We start from the raw sequence: 17,160 nt of genomic DNA on the forward strand, positions 1-17,160 counted from the left end.
ATCACAGATTCCCTTTAAATAAGAAGTATGGGTGCTTCCCTGGTGGCTCAGTGGTGAAAAATCTCTCCCTGCCAGTGCAGGGTTTGATCCCTGATCCAGAAAATTTCTATATCCCACGGAGCATCTAAGCCCATGTGCCACAGCTACCAAGCCTGTACTCTAGAGACCAGGAGCCGCAACTGAAGCCCATGGGCCTGAGGGCCTGTGCTCCACAACAAGAGAATCCACCACAGTGAGAGGCCTGCACACCGCAGTTAGAGAGTAGCCCCCACTTGCCACAACTGGAGAAAAGCCTGTGCAGCAGTGAAGACCCAGCACAGCCAAAAAATTTTAAAAATACATAAATAAATAAATTTTAAGTTTTTAAAAAGAAGTTATCATTATTAAAAAAAAAATGTATAGAATGGAAAGCATACAGGAGTCAGATGCCTGAAAAAACCTCTTCCACCGTTTGCCAGCTACATGATGCTGTTGATTCGTTTAATATTACTGAGAACTAAGTTTCCAAGAGATTCGATATAACAATTATACACTACTCATGGGGTGGTTGTGAAAATAAAAAGAAACAGCATACAAGAAAAGCCTTTGCAGACGGTAAAGTTCAGTCAAGGGCTGTTTTGTTGAATTAACATAAAATATGTCCACAACATGGTTTACATAAAATGTTCCATCATGCAGATGACCAAGAGGCCCAGTTTGAAGAAACTTCAGACAGGCTCTTTCCAGACTTTAGACTCTGACTTCGCTTTCATCAAAGGATTTTCTTTAGAAAACTTGTAAATTCTTTCTCTGCCCGTTTGACATGTAAATCCTTTTAAAGGCCTCTTGCTCCTTGTACCTTCCAGGAATGTCTTCCTCCAGGAACTGGGAGCCACCGCTTTGAAACGTTAACATCAAGGAAAAGAGCCCTTTAGTCTCCCAGTTTCTGTGGTAGGGTAGGTGCCCAACTTCCAGGAGCATGTTGCTCCAAGTTGTAAAACTACCTTCTGTCACTGAAGATAGGAGAAAGTTTACTTTTCCTCTGAAAAAGATCCATTAGTAAATACAGGTGACCCCATTCCTTGGCTATTCAAAACTCTCCCACCCTTTGTTTCAGCAGAGTTAAGTTCAGACTTAAATTCTGGCCTTTCTCCTCTGTTGCAACAGCCTTGAAGAAAGTCTTCTCACCTGTTAAATTTTGTCTTGTAGGATTTCTGTTTTGGCACATGTTTGCAAACCAAATGAAGATATCCCGGGATTTATTTGCAGCAAAACTTAAGAGCCTCCCCAGCTTCACCAGTGACAAACGGGTTCTAGCTCTCCTTAGTCTCTAATAGACTGGAATGTCCTGGAGGCGAGGGACTGACCAAAAAACTGACCACGTCTAACAATGGCCTGTCTATGTAACCATGTATTCAACATGAGAGTCAACATGTTATTACTGAATCAGCATACATATCAGAGTTTCACTTATCAGAAGCCAGAGCACTTGAAATACTACCACAGGTGGTAGATCTGGTAATGCTGCAAAGTAGATGGCAAGATAAACACACTTTCAAAGTACTTTATTGAGGTATGATTGACATACAAAAAGCTGTATGTATTTAATGTACATGACTTGATGAGTTTGGAAATAAGTATGCACCCATGAAACCATTACCACAATCTATGCCATAAACCTACCCATCACCTCCAAAAGTTTCCTCATACTCTCCTTACTTATCATGTTTTTGTGATAAGAACACTCAACATAAGATCTATCCTTTAGAAAAATTTTAAGTATATAATACAGTATTGTTAACTATAGCCACTAGGCTATGCAATAGATATCCAAGACTTATTCATCTTGTATAACTGAATCTTTGTACCTTTTGACTGATACCTCCCCATCTTCCCTTAACTCCAGTCCCTAGCAACTGTGGTTCTGAGTCACTGCTTCTGTGATTTACATTCCTCTTGTAAGTGGTATGCAGCATTTTTCCTGCTGTCTGACTTAGTTCACTTAGTATAATGTCCTCCAGGTTCATCCACATTGTTGCAAATGGCAGGATTTCCTTCTTTTTTAAGCTTGAATAACGTTTCATTTTAGGTGTTTGCCACATTTTCTTTATCCATACATCTGTGGATGGATATTTAGGTGGCTTCCATGTTTTGGCTATCGTGAATAATGCTACAATGAACATCAGAGTAAAGATCTCTATTTGAGATATTGATTTAATTTCCTTTCAATATATACCCAAAGTGGTTTTGCTGGATCATAGGGTAGTGCTACTTTGTTTTGAGAAAACCACATACTGTTTTCACAGTGGCTGCACCGATTTATGTTCCCAGCAATAGTGCACAGAGGCTCCCTCTTCCTCTCATTCTCCCAACATGTGTCTTTTGGTTTTTGGTTTGTTTGGGTTTTATTTTTGCTTTTGTTTTAAATAATAACCATCCCTACAGGTGTGAAGTGATATCTCATTGTGGTTTTGATTTGCATTTTTTCCCAGATGACTGGTGATGTTGAGCATCTTTTCATATACCTGTTGGCCATTTGTATGTTTTTCCTTCAAAATCAATGCATTTCAGTGCAACTTTATAAAATAGTAGCTTTGGAGATGGATTGTACATGCATAAATATACAAATCTGAAGAAATAGCAACATCAGACATTTGTCAATATTAAGCATAATTTAAATCTAGTTAATTTAGCTCTAAAACATTTTACTGAAAGATGCAGAAAAAAACAGACATGGCACAGGTACAAGACAAATGAGCAAAGTACAGTCTCAGAAAGAAAAATAGAAAATATAAAACTCTTAAATCTTTCCATAGTTTTCAAATACTTCCAGCATAAAGTAAAACACCTTAGCACATCAAAAATTTTGGCCAAATCTGGACGAGATCAAATTTCTCCTCTTTCTTTCTTTGCATTTGCTCCTCTATCCCTTATACTCAGTGTCTTCTTGTGACTGGAGAGGAGCTTCCCCCTACATGTCAGATCCTGAAACAGCTAAATCTATTACTAAGATCATCTAAAACCTTTGTTTACACAAGAGGGCTTGCAAATAGGTCACATAATCACTGTGTCACATCCAAACCCAAAAGCCCTATGGAATCTCTTGCATCTCAATGTGACTAGGACTCTGCATTTTTCAAAGCAAGTTCATTTATTGTCTTTACCATCACTAACAGCAAGTTAAGTATTATTATTAAGTCCACTTTATTTGTGAGAAGTGTGATGTTGATTGAGTTTATTTCTTACAACTTTATGAGGTATAATTAATATATAAAAACCACATATTCAATATGTACAATTGGATGCAGAAAGAGTGTCAATTTCTTTCTCATGTGTCAAGACAGCACTTACGAAAGGCCTTCAGCCCATTTCTTTGTGGGATAATCAGATCCCATGCATGAGTGCATGCATGCTCAGTTGTGTCCAACTCTTTGCAACCCCGTGGACTGTAGCCCACCAGACTCCTCTGTCCATGGGATTTCCCAGGCAAGAATACTAGAGTGAGTTGCCATTTCCTTCCCCAGGGGCTCTTCCCAACCCAGAAATCGAACTTGGGTCTCCTGTGTCTCCAGCATTGGCAGGTGGATTCTTTACCTCTGAGCCACCTGGGAACCGATCAGATCCCAGGAGTGATGAAAAGTGATCTCTGATTCTGTATGTTCCCAGAAGGGTGCTGGGACTGAAATGCATCCGAAAGGATAAAAGATGGACATAACATCACCAGGACAACCAACAGGGTTAACCTGAGTTTTTGCTGGATTCCCCAGAGCAGCAAGTAAACACATAACATAGACTTAGAATGATAGGTGCTTCTCTGTACAGTCATAAGGACATAAAGGCCAGCGGAGCAGACTGGTCTTCTTCTTGGGCCCATATTCCTGAAAACACCTGCCTGCCTATGAAGCGCTTCACCACATACAGGCAGTGTCACTATCTAAGGCCACAAAAACTGCCCCTCCAAAAGAAAGAATACTCCTGAATCTCCAAATTGGTAAAGCCATCACCATGCTGTTAAATCCTTTATTCTTCATCTACACTAAAGGGATTTGTGTCCTTTGCCTGTCTCTTGATATTTCACTGTCAGTCATCTTCTCCCTTGTGAAAAACATGCAGAGAATCAGAAAACAAATAAATAGTAGATTTGGTAGTTCAGAAATTCCAATTACACATCCAATACCCTTCTGCTGTCTCCTTAATATGTAAAGGAATCCTATAATATAAACTTTATAAATCACAGAACTGATCCCAAAGTTTATAATCAGAAAATAATAAATGCCTTAAGGTTGTTGAGGGAGTTCTTTTTCTGATTAGGATGTAGAACAGTGCAAAACACCATCATCCCCATGGTAACAATAAGGAGAAAAAAAACTACTTTTCTATAAAGCTATCAAAGAGCAGTGGCAATAAAAAAAAAAAGGAAGCATTAATGAGCTATTAATATGTTCCAGAGAGAGACAAGCAAAGAGCTGAATGTGCTTACATCCTTAGCAGCAAATCCAATCTAACTTTGAAAATTCCAAGCAAAGTTGCCATAGATGGAAGAGGAAGTGATTAGGAGACACAATCCAGGTTTTAACCGTGAGGGCAGGCAAAAGAAAGAAAAATCTATAATAGCTCAAATATAAAAAGAATGGTTCAGGCCAACATATCTCTAATCTTTCACCCCGTAGGAATTTTTCTGAGTAAGTAGCAGAGATAATTATGAGGACAGAGCTAAAAGACAGAAAAAAAAATCGATCATTTCAATGGTGCTCAGACCCCAGGACACTGTAAAACCTGAATCCATAAGTAAATCATAACTAACTAAGCTAAAAATCAAACCATATCAAGCTCAAACTTAGGAAGATAAAAAGGATTGATTTGTCCCTTAGTTAGGAGCATTGGGGATTTCCCTATCTTGCCTTTTGTAAATAATGCTGTGATAAACATAGATGTGCACATATTTTAACAAATTTGTTTCATATTCTTTGGTTAAATATCCAGAAGTAGAATAGCTGGATCATTCGATAGTTTTATCCTTAATTTTTTGAGGATTCTCCATACTGTTTTCCATAGTGGCTGCACCAATTTACATTCCCACCGACAGTGTAGGAGTGTTTCCTTTTCTCCACATCCTCTCCAACACTTATTATTTCTTTCCTTTTCAATGACAGCCATTCTAAGGGGTGTGACATGATATCTCATTGTAGTTTTGATTTGTATTTACCTTATAATTAGTGATGTTGAACATCTTTTCATATGCTTGTTGGCCATCTGTGTGTTTTCTTTGAAAGACTGTTTATTCAACTTCTCTGCCCATTTTTTAATGAGTTGTTTGAATTCATGTTGTATGAGTTATTTATATATTTTGGATATTAACCCCTAATCAGAGACATGATTTGCAAATATATTCTCTCAGTCAGTAGGTTGTCTTTTTCATCTTGTTAATGGTTTCCTTTGCTGCACAAAACCTTTTTCATTTGATTAGTTCTCACTTGTTTATTTTTGCTTTGATTTCCCTTGACTAAGGAGACACATGCAAAAAAATATTGCTAAGACCCATGTCAAAGAGCGTACTGCCTATGTTTTCTTCTATGAGTTTTATGGTAAGCATACAACCTAAGTGTTCATCAAAAAATGAATGGATAAAGAAGATATGATACATGTATATATAACATATACCATTTTTACCCAGTGTTACTTCAATTAGCCTGGAGGAGGGAATGGCAACCCACTCCAGTATGCTTGTCTGGAGAACCCCATGGACAGAGGAGCCTGGCGAGCTTCAGTCTATGGGGTTGCACAGAGTCAGACACGTCTGAGGGACTAGCACACACTTCAATTAGAGAGTAGAACGTGCATATTTAGTAGAAGATTGAATAAAGTATACAGGTAACCTTTATTAAGCAATAAATAAACGTCAATCACTGTGTTTTGCTCCTGCATTTCATCTTTGCAACAGCCACATAAGAAAAATGCTATTACTTTCCCTATTTGCAGATGAAGTGCCTGAGGCTCTGTACAGTCACCAAACTAGAAAAAGTCAAAATTCCTATTTGTCATCACTCCTAAGTAATCACTCATCATGTTAATGCTACATGTTCTCCATCTACTTCATTCTCAAAGCACTATTGTGAGGTTACAATGGCTCACATGGTAAAACCAACGACCCTAAGAAGTGAAATAACTGGCCCAGAGTCACAGGCCAGCCACTGGCATTGCCAGTAACATAAAGCAGGTGTGTCTGCTATTAACCAGTAAATGCTATGCTGACTCCCTGGCTTTATATCAACGGGATGCAGTACTTTCATGGGAAGCCCTAGCAGACACTATAACTCCATGCTTCCACTGCACTGCTTATAAAATGCCCAGATAAGATAAGAGATATTTATGAAGGGTTATTTGAAGGAAATGAGCCCATCCATTTCTTAATAATCTAGAGCTAAAGCCCAATCATCAGAACATTGCAGGTTCAGAACATATTATCCTGGCCTGCTGCAAAATTGCTTTTCCTGAGTTCAACGTTCTGTCCTTGCTGCTTACTGAGGGATGAGTCAAGAAAACATTCCACGAATCCCATAAATGTGTTTGCAACAGAGGAGTCATAAGAGAACATTTTTACCTTGCCTCCCTTACTCTCCTATTGATAAGGTGAAGCTCCCAATGAGAACTATCCTTTAAAATTAGATACTGGGTGAAACTTTACATTCCTTGAGAATTTTCCTTAGCATTTATTCTATTTTTTATTTTAAAAACACTGAAATAGTGCTTACCTTGTACCGGCAACTGTTTTAAATGCTTTACCAATACTGGCACATTTGATTTACTCCTCATAACATGCCTATATAAGGAAGTTACTTCTATCATTCTTATTAAGCTAATGAAGAAACAGAGGCACAGAGTGATTACTAAACTTGCCCAAGGTCATACAGTTAATAAATACTTGTTTTTTTCCTTCACTTACAATTTGAAAACAAATGTGTTTGTTTTCTTACTGGGTTTGCTAGGAGGTTTGGAAGCAGAATTTTCACCCAACCCTAGAATTTTTGTAAGATACTTTACCTGTAAACATGTGTTTTGTCTTCCTTAGAAGTTTTTTTTTGTTTGTTTTTGTTTTTTTAATTTATTTGGCTGCCCTGGGTCTTAGTTGTGGCATGCAGGATCTAGTTCCCTGAGCAGGGATCAAACCCAGGCCCCGATTGGGATCGTAGAGTCTTAGCCACTGGACCACCAGGGAAGTCCCTGTTTTGAAGTTTTGATATTGCATTGTATTGCATTTTCTTTGTTCCTGGATGGATAGATATATGAATAAAAATAACAATGGAGACAAAGACTCAGATCTAGATAAAACTACAATTAACATGGGTGATTCCTATATGCAAAGACAAGTTCTTTGTAACATTAGATCAAGGGGAAAGAATCATTTCTGTATTTGATTAAAGGTTTAATATGAATTCAAATTAAATAAAATTCTGAAACAAAGATATAAAGGTAATTCAAATAAGAAACTAAACATGTTTAGGCAAAAAGAGGAGGATGGCAATTTTCAATATGAAAGAAAGTGAAAGTGTTAGTTGCTCAGTCCTCTCTGACTGTTTCCGACCCCAAGGACTGTAGCCCACCAGTTTCCTCTGACCATGGAATTCTCCAGGCAAGAATACTGGAGTAGGTAGCCATTCCCTTCTCCAGGGGATCATTTCAATTCAGTGATCGAACTCAGGTCTCCTGCACTGCAGGCAGATTCTTTACCATCTCAGCCACTGGGCTATATAACTTTTAACATATAATGATAATTTTCTAATGCACAAATTCAGTGGGTTCAGGAGAAAAGGTAAAAACGTATACAGGAGTTTGTCATTGTGCTGCCCAGAGTTTATAGTTTTTTAAAGCAACTTTTCTTTACAGGATCCAGAAAAGCAATAAATTTAACAAGGCACAGGAAAGCAATCAGGAGCCCAAGCATAAAGATCACATACTAGAACACAGTGACACTAAGAAATACCTGTTCTTGTCTTTTGTTGCAAATAAGATACTTCAGTGACAATAGATTTTCCTTTATAATCACTCACAGCCAATTCCAATTTCATACAGAGGTGAGAGTTTAGCTCTCCAGCTGAACCAAAGCTCCTTCACATGGAGAAGGAGTTTTCAACTTTGTCTCTATGATATTCCTTTGTCTGAAAAGGGACAAGAAGAACTGTTCCCACGGGCAATGGATGGCATCTGTGAAAAGAAACACCCATTTATTTGGATGCTCTTTCTTTATCAAGTTAATTACTTATTCACTGATCATTCTTCCAGGAAGCATGCTAAAGATACCACCAACATCATTATCTCAGTAGAGAAACTGAGAAGCCAGCTGAACATTTCCTTGACGAAAACAAGACCTTTTAGAACTAACACCCGAAAAAGATGTCCTTTTCATTACAGGGGACAGGAATGCAAAAGTAGGAAGCCAAGAAACACCTGGAATTGTTATTCCAAGGAAAATTTGGCCTTGGAGTACAGAATGAAGCAGGGCAAAGGCTAATAGAGTTTTGCCAAGGGAACGCACTGGTCATAGCAAACACCCTCTTCCAACAACACAAGAGAAGACTGTACACATGGACATCACCAGATGGTCAACACCGAAATCAGATTGATTATATTCTTTGCAGCCAAAGATGGAGAAGCTCTCTACAGTCAGCAAAAACAAGACCAGGAGCAGACTGTGGCTCAGATCATGAACTTCTTATTGCCAAATTCAGACTTAAACTGAAGAAAGTAGGGAAAACCACTAGACCATTCAGGTATGACCTAAATCAAATCCCTTATGATTATACAGTGGAACTGAGAAATAGATTTAAGGGGCTAGATCCGATACACAGAGTGCCTGATGAACTACGGACAGAGGTTCATGACATTGTACAGGAGACAGGGATCAAGACCATCCCCGTGGAAAAGAAATGAAAAAAAGCAAAATGGCTGTCTGAGGAGGCCTACAAATAGCTGGGAAAAGAAGAGAAGCAAAAAGCAAAGGAGGAAAGGAAAGATATTCCATTTGAATGCAGAGTTCCAAAGAACAGCAAGGAGAGACAAGAAAGCCTTCCTCAGCGATCAGTGCAAAGAAATAGAGGAAAACAACAGATTGGGAAGGACTAGAGATCTCTTCAAGAAAACTAGAGATACCAAGGGAACATTTCATGCAAAGATGGGCTCAATAAAGGACAGAAACGGTATGGACCTAACAGAAGCAGAAGATATTAAGAAGAGGTGGCAAGAATACACAGAAGAACTGTACAAAAAAGATCTTCACAACCCAGATAATCACGATGGTGTGATCACTCACCTAGAGCCAGACATCCTGGAATGTGAAGTCAAGTGGGCCTTAGAAAGCATCACTATGAACAAAGCTAGTGGAGGTGATGGAATTCCAGTTGAGCTATTTCAAATCCTGAAAGATGATGCTGTGAAAGTGCTGCACTCAATATGCCAGCAAATCTGGAAAACTCAGCAGTGGCCACAGGACTGGAAAAGTTCAGTTTTCATCCCAATCCCAAAGAAGAGCAATGCCAAAGAATGCACAAACTACAGCACAATTGCACTCATCTCACAGCTAGTAAAGTAATGCTCAAAATTCTCCAAGCCAGGCTTCAGCAATACATGAACTGTGAACTTCCAGATGTTCAAGCTGGTTTTAGAAAAGGCAGAGGAACCAGAGATCAAATTGCCAACATCCAATGGATCAACGAAAAAGCAAGAGGGTTCCAGAAAAACATCTATTTCTGCTTTATTGACTATGCCAAAGCCTTTGACTGTGTGGATCACAATAAACTGTGGGAAAATTCTGAAAGACATCGGCATACCAGAACACCTGACCTGCCTCTTGAGAAACCTGTATGCAGGTCAGGAAGCAACAGTTAGAACTGAACATGGAACAACAGACTGATTCCAAACAGGAAAAGGAGTTCGTCAAGGCTGTATGTTGTCACCCTGCTTATTTAACTTATGTGCAGAGTACGTCATGAGAAACCCTGGGCTGGAAGAAGCAGAAACCGGAATCAAGATTGCCGGGAGAAATATCAATAAACTCAGATATGCACATGACACCACCGTTATGGCAGAAAATGAAGAGGAACTAAAAAGCCTCTTGATGAAGGTGAGAGAGGAGAGTGGAAAAGTTGGCTTAAAGCTCAACATTCAGAAAACTAAGATCATGGCATCTGGTCCCATCACTTCATGGGAAATGGATGGGGAAACAGTGTCAGACTTTATTTTTGGGGGCTCCAAAATGACTACAGATGGTGATTGCAGCCATGAAATTAAAAGACGCTTACTCCTTGGAAGGAAAGTTATGACCAACCTAGTCAGTCAGTCAGTTCAGTCACTCAGTCGTGTCTGGTTCTTTGCGACCCCATGAACCGCACCACGCCAGGCCTCCCTGTCCATCACTAACTCCCTAAGTCCACGCAAACCCATGTCCATCGAGTCAGTGATGCCATCCAGCCATCTCATCCTCTGTCGTCCCCTTCTCCTCCTGCCCTCAATCTTTCCCAGCATCAGGGTCTTTTCCAGTGAGTCAGCTCTTCACATCAGGTGGCCAAAGTATTGGAGTTTCAACTTCAACATCAGTCCTTCCAATGAATATTCTGGGTTGATTTCCTTTAGGATGGACTGGTTGGATCTCCTTGCAGTCCAAGGGACTCTCAAGAGTCTTCTCCAACACCACAGTTCAAAAGCATCAATTCTTCGACGCTCAGCTTTCTTTATAGTCCAACTCTCACATCCATACATGACTACTGGAAAAACCATAGCCTTGACTAGATGGACTTTTGTTGGCAAAGTAATGTCTCTGCTTTTTAATATGCTATCTAGGTTGGTCATAACTTTCCTTCCAAGGAGTAAGCATCTTTTAATTTCATGGCTGCAGTCACCATCTGCAGTGACTTTGGAGACCAGGAAACTACTGTGGGCAGGAATTCCTTAGAAGAAATGGAGTAGCCATCATACTCAACAAGAGAGATTGAAGTGCAGTACTTGGATGCAATCTCAAAAACAACAGAATGGTCTCCGTTCATTTTCAAGGCAAACCATTCAATATCACGGTAATTCAAGTCTATGCCCCGACCAGTAATGCTGAAAAAGCTGAAGTTGAACAGTTCTATGAAGACCTACAAGACCTTCTAGAACTAACACCCAAAAAAGATGTCCTTTTCATTATAGGGACTGGAATGCAAAAGTAGGAAGTCAAGAAACACCTGGAATAACAGGCAAATTTAGCCTTGGAGTACAGAATGAAGCAGGGCAAAGGCTAATAGAGTTTTTCCAAGAGAACGCACAGGTCATAGCAAACACCCTCTTCCAACAACACAAGAGAAGACTCTACACATGGACATCACCAGATGGTCAACATCGAAATCAGATTGATTATATTCTTTGCAGCCAAAGATGGAGAAGCTCTATACAGTCAGCAAAAACAAGACTGGGAGCTGACTGTGGCTCAGATCATGAACTCCTTATTGCCAAATTCAGACTGAAATTGAAGAAAGTGGAGAAAACCACTAGACCATTCAGGTATGACCTAAATCAAATCCCTTATGAGTATACAGTATAAGTGAGAAATAGATTTAAAGGACTAGATCTGATAGACAGAACACCTGATGAACTATGGATGGAGGTTCGTGACATTGTACAGGAGACAGGAATCAAAACCATCCCCAAGAAAAAAAGACCAACCTAGATAGCATATTAAAAAGCAGAGACATTACTTTGCCAACAAAGGTCCATCTAGTCAAGGCTATGGTTTTTCCAGTAGTCATGTATGGATGTGAGAGTTGGACTGTGAAGAAAGCTGAGCACCAAAGAATAGATGCTTTTGAGCTGTGGTGTTGGAGAAGACTCTTGAGAGTCCCTTGGACTGCAAGGAGATCCAACCAGTCCATCCTAAAGGAAATCAACCCAGAACATTCATTGGAAGGACTGATGTTGAAGCTGAAACTCCAATACTTTGGCCACCTCATGCAAAGAGTTGAGTCATTGGAAAAGTCCCTAATGCTGGGAAGGATTGGGGGCAGGAGGAGAAGGGGACGACAGAGGATGAGATGGCTGGATGGCATCACTGACTCGATGGACATTAGTTTGGGTAAACTCCAGGAGTTGGTGATGGACAGGGAGACCTGGCATGCTGCAGTTCGTGGGGTCGCAAAGAGTCAGACATGACTGAGTGACTGAACTGTACTGAACTGAACTGATTACATTCATAGGCAACAGTCTCCCCTCTGTGTGGGAAGTGATGAGAGTCTGCTTCATTTCTGTGTGCTGCATTCACAAATACCACAGGTTCTGTGGCTTCAACAAAGAAGTTTTTCTCACAACTCTGGAGGCTAGAAGTCCGAAATCAAGGTGTCAGCAGGGTTCATTCTTCTGAGGCCCCTCTCCTTGGCTTGTAGATGCCACCTTCTCCCTGTGTTGTCAAATGGGCTTCACTCTATATGTGTCTGCATCCTACTCTCTGCTTCTTCTGTTGGGAATGACCTCATTTTAACTTAATTACCTCTTTTAAAACCCCCATCTCAGGACTTCCCTGGCAGTTCAGCAGTTAGGACTTCACCTTCCAATGCAGGGGGTATGGGTTTGATCCCTGATCAGGGAGCCGAGATCCCACCATGCTTGTAGCCAAAAAAAAAAAAAAAAAAAAAAACAGAAGCAATATTGTAACAAATTCAATAAAGACTTTTTAAATGGTCTATTAAAAAGCAAAGACTTCACTTTGCCTGCAAAGGTCCATATAGTCCAAGCTATGGTTTTTCCATTAGTCATGTACACATGTGAGAGTTAGACCATAAAGAAGGCTGAGCACCAAAGAATTAATGCTTTAGAATTGTGGTGCTGGAGACGATTCTTGAGAGTCCCTTGGACAGCAAGGAGATCAAACCAGTCAATCCCAAAGGAAATCAACCCTGAATATTTATTGGAAGAATGGATGCTGAAGCTGAAGCTCCAAGAATTTGGCCATCTGAAGCAAAGAGTCGATTCACTGGAAAAGACCCTGATGCTGGGAAAGATTAAGGGTGAAAGGAGAAGAGGGTGGCAGAGGATAAGATGGTTAGATAGCATCACTGACCCACTGGACATGAGTTTGAGCAAACTCTGGGAGATAGTGAAGAACAAGGAAGCTTGGTATGCTGCAGTCCATGGGGCTGCAGAGTCAGACATGACCCTGCAACTGAACAACAACAAATTTTAAAAAAAATCTCCAGTAAAGTCACATTCTGAGGCATTAGGGGGTTAAAGACTTCAACACATAAATTTTTAGGAGACCTCAACACATGAGAATTCAGCTCACAAGACCATCTGAATGCTCAGGCTTCCTCATGTCTCTACCATGTTTCGAGCAGACTCTATTTTGCAGCCAAGAGATCAATCACAGCAGCCCCATTTCTCAGAAGCCACATGAATGACTTAAAAAATTGATGATTTTCTGCCAAGAGCCAGAAGACCTAAGGGAGAGAAAGATTTTGACCACAAAATAAAGATCTCAGTTTTTTAAACTCTTCCATGACATAAATATGAGTTGAGAAAATACCCTAAACTAGAAAATCAAAATCATAGGAATAAAAGTGACATTTTAAATTTGAGACCCCAACAAGGTACGAAGAGAGAGCTCAAAGGAGAATGTAACAGGAGTTGAAAACTGAGAACAGGGAGCCACTACTCCTTGGGAAAATTTAAATTGTGTCCTCTCTCTGTTTCAACACAGAACTTCCCATGACAACACCCTCATCAAATCAAAGAATCGAAATAAAATTGGAAAGGACAGCTTACACCTGAATTGATGCAGACTTCCTCACGGTCAGAGAAGATTCTGGCCAGGCTGTCAATGTCATCTATGAGTAAAACAAAAGGAGGCTCACCAGCCTCCCTATATTCGCTGTGTACTCTGAATATTCCAGGTCTCCTCACTGTTTGCACAGTTTGAGTCAAACAGCTCAGCCTCCTGAAATATGAGCCCTAGATACATTTCATCAAAGCCAGATCTTTCTGTGGATACCCATAACCTGTTAGAGCTGGAGAGGATATTTGTTACACTCACCAAATCCAGTGTCCTCCAGGTAGCCCGTGTGATGTGAACAGCTTTCTCAGAAGAGAGTTTGTAGTCAAAAAGTTTGCCAAATGCAAACTTTACACGGTCTGTGGTTTGTTGTTTTTTGAACGCTGCATACTTCTCAGAGCCTCACTGTTGCTAAAATGTATAGTTTCATACATTTTTATAATATTAATAGAACATATAATAAGTATTATATAAACTTTAATATTTATCATATTAAATTTTATACATATAATATACAATGTGATCTATTCATACATAGGTATTATATGTGAAAGTGTTAGTCGCTTAATTATGTCTGACTCTTTGCAACCCCATGGACTGCAGCTCGCTAGGCTCCTCAGTCCATGGAATTCTCCAGGCAAGAATACTGGAGTGGGTTGTCATTTCCTACTCCAGGGGATCTTCCCGACCCAGGGATCAAACCCAGGTCTCCTGCATCGCAGGCAGGTTCTTTACTGTCTGAGCCACCAGGGAAGCCCCAGGTATTATATACATAAACTTTAATATTTTAGTTTGAATACTCCATGGAGTATAGTTTTTTTTTTACAACTTTCTTGACTTTCCCAATCGGGAAAGGAGTATGTGAAGGCTATATATTGTCACCCTGTTTATTTAACTTATATGCAGAGTACATCATGTGAAATGCCCAGCTGGATGAAGCACCGTCTGGAATCAAGATTGCCAGGAGAAATATCAGTAACTTCAGATATGCAGATGACACCACCCTTATGTCAGAAAGTGAAGAGGAACTAAAGAGCCTCTTGATGAAAGTGAAAGAAGAGAGTGAAAAACTGGCTTAAAATTCAACATTCAGAAAACTAAGATCATGGCATCCAGTCCCATCACTTCATGGCAAATAGATGGGGAAACGGTGGAAACAGTGACAGACTTTATTTTTGGGGGCTCCAAAATCACTGCAGTTGGTGACTGCAGCCATGAAATTAAAAGACGCTTGCTCCTTGGAAGAAAAGCTATGACCAACCTAGACAGCATATTAAAAAGCAGAGACATTACTTTGCCGTAAAAGGTCCATCCAGTCAAAGCTATGGTTTTTCCAGTAGTCATGTATGGATGTGAGAATTGGACTATAAAGAAAGCTGAGCACCGAAGAATTGAGGCTTTTGAACTGTGGTGCTGGAGAAGACTCTTGAGAGTCCCTTGGACTGCAAGGAGATCCACCTAGTCCATCCTAAAGGAGATCAGTCCTGGGTGTTCATTGGAAGGACTGATGTTGAAGCTGAAACTCCAATACTTTGGCCACCTGATGCGAAGAACTGACTCATTGGAGAAGACCCTGATGCTGGGAAAGATTGAGGGCAGGAGGAGAAGGGGATGACAGAGGATGAGATGGTTGGATGGCATCACCAACTCAATGGACATGAGTTTGAGTAAACTCCGGGAGTTGGTGACAGACAGGGAGGCCTGGCATGTTGCAATCCATGGGGTCACAAAGAGTCAGACACGACTGAGCAACTGAACTGAACTGACCCCAGAAGCACTGTTACAGAGACAATTCTTAGAGCACCTTGAGAAATGCAGATGTAGTACAATTGCCTCATTTAACAGATTAAGAAACAGAGACACAAGATTGATGTCACTTTCCCAGGGCAATGCCAAGATCAGGATATAATATCCCAATTCCCAGTGTCCTTTCTTCTATGTCACTGAACTTCTTCCAGTGAATATTGGTCTGTGGACTTGGACAGAAGGCCTCTGCAGATAATCATTCAAGAAATCTGAATCTTTGAGTTTGAATGTAACTTCTAACATAATGATGTATTTAATCCTCATATAATATATACCAAATACTATACAACATGTTGGATTTGGCCTATGGTTGGGGTATTCAAATAAAGAAAAGAATTCTTATGAATTGAACATATTTAAATTCTCACATCAACAAAACTCTTCCACAGGTTAACAGAGTCTGGTCAATACATATTATCATGAACAGTAGCTCGCACAAGTGTGAGCAAGAACATGGATAAAGGAAACCTTTAGAAACACCAAATTCTTAACTAGAGTATCTGTCTCCTTGTTTTCTGACCACTTATGAAAAACACAATTTCAGTTTCATTTTTAATTTCTGTAAGAATAGGAGTACCAAAGCAATTATCCTTCAACTAAAAATTTTTTTAAAAGAAAGCAATAAAGAATGAAAATGCTTGAATAAATAGGTATTTTCAACTTCTCCCAAAAAAAAAAAAAAAAAAAAACACAGGTGTACCAGCTACATACAGGATGCCCCATTAAACTGAATCTTAGAAAAACAAGTAGATTTTTAATATGAGCAGCTCTCAAATGTTTCAAAAGATATACTTAAACTATATTTTTCTCTCTATCTGGCAATTCTGCCTATGAAGAATACTCACTCTTGGTGAAAAGGCCTTTAGGACTAAGGGATACATTTATGGATGAAATTACATTTCATACATTCCTGATTTGAGCCTCAATGAAAACTACCAAAAGCCAAACTGTGTTTTAAAATGGAAGTTTGCATCTATGTCAGAGCAAACAAAAATTTTAAGAACTATTCCATACATAACCCATGTATGGATTAGTTTCTTTGTGTGTGATTAAAACTGTTCAATATGTGTCTACTCCAGACTGTGGTGTCAGTCCTGAGCTCCAAGTCTGGTATATGTTAGCATTCAGGAAACTTGTGAATAAACAAATGAATGAATGAATGAACAGTCAATTCCCACCTCATTTTTACATTGGCACCACTGACCAACATTAGGGAAAGAAAACTAAAATGTTTTCATGACCCAGACTGCTAAGGTAAGAGGTGTGCTGCTGGGGAAATTCACTAACAGTCCAACGGTTAGGACTCCATACTTCCACTGCTGTGGGCCCAGGCTCAATCCCTGGTTAGGGAACTAAGATCCTGCAAGCTGTACAGCGTAGTGCAAAGAAAAAGAGAGAGAGATGTCCTGCTGTGATATATTAAGGAATGATAGAACATGTAGCAGGCTACACAGTGCTTGCCTCTCACCTGTGTGCAAACTCTGGTCAAGAAAAGCAATATAGAGGGAAGAAAAGATATGGAGCTGAACAAAACAATTAATAAAAGCTGACCAAGTGTACTAAGAATCCAAAATTGAAAAGACCCT

The 17,160-nt window shown here is 39.7% G+C and overlaps 1 long non-coding RNA gene across 1 annotated transcript in view; it reads right to left on the minus strand.

The window, feature by feature from the left end:
• Window positions 1-7,050: 7,050 nt before the first annotated feature.
• LOC145513144 (uncharacterized) overlaps window positions 7,051-17,160 on the minus strand; it is a 117,390-nt gene continuing 107,280 nt past the window's right edge. Inside the window, exons 4-6 of the long non-coding RNA XR_014059148.1 lie at window positions 14,030-14,179; window positions 7,961-8,181; window positions 7,051-7,246 (exon numbers count right to left, since the gene is read on the minus strand). This is a non-coding gene — a long non-coding RNA (uncharacterized LOC145513144). The remainder of the gene's footprint in view (window positions 7,247-7,960; window positions 8,182-14,029; window positions 14,180-17,160) is intronic.

The sequence above is a fragment of the Giraffa tippelskirchi genome, chromosome 7 (assembly GCF_054371585.1).
Source record: "Giraffa tippelskirchi isolate mGirTip1 chromosome 7, T2T-mGirTip1v1.2.pri, whole genome shotgun sequence".
Taxonomy (NCBI): Eukaryota; Metazoa; Chordata; class Mammalia; order Artiodactyla; family Giraffidae; genus Giraffa; species Giraffa tippelskirchi.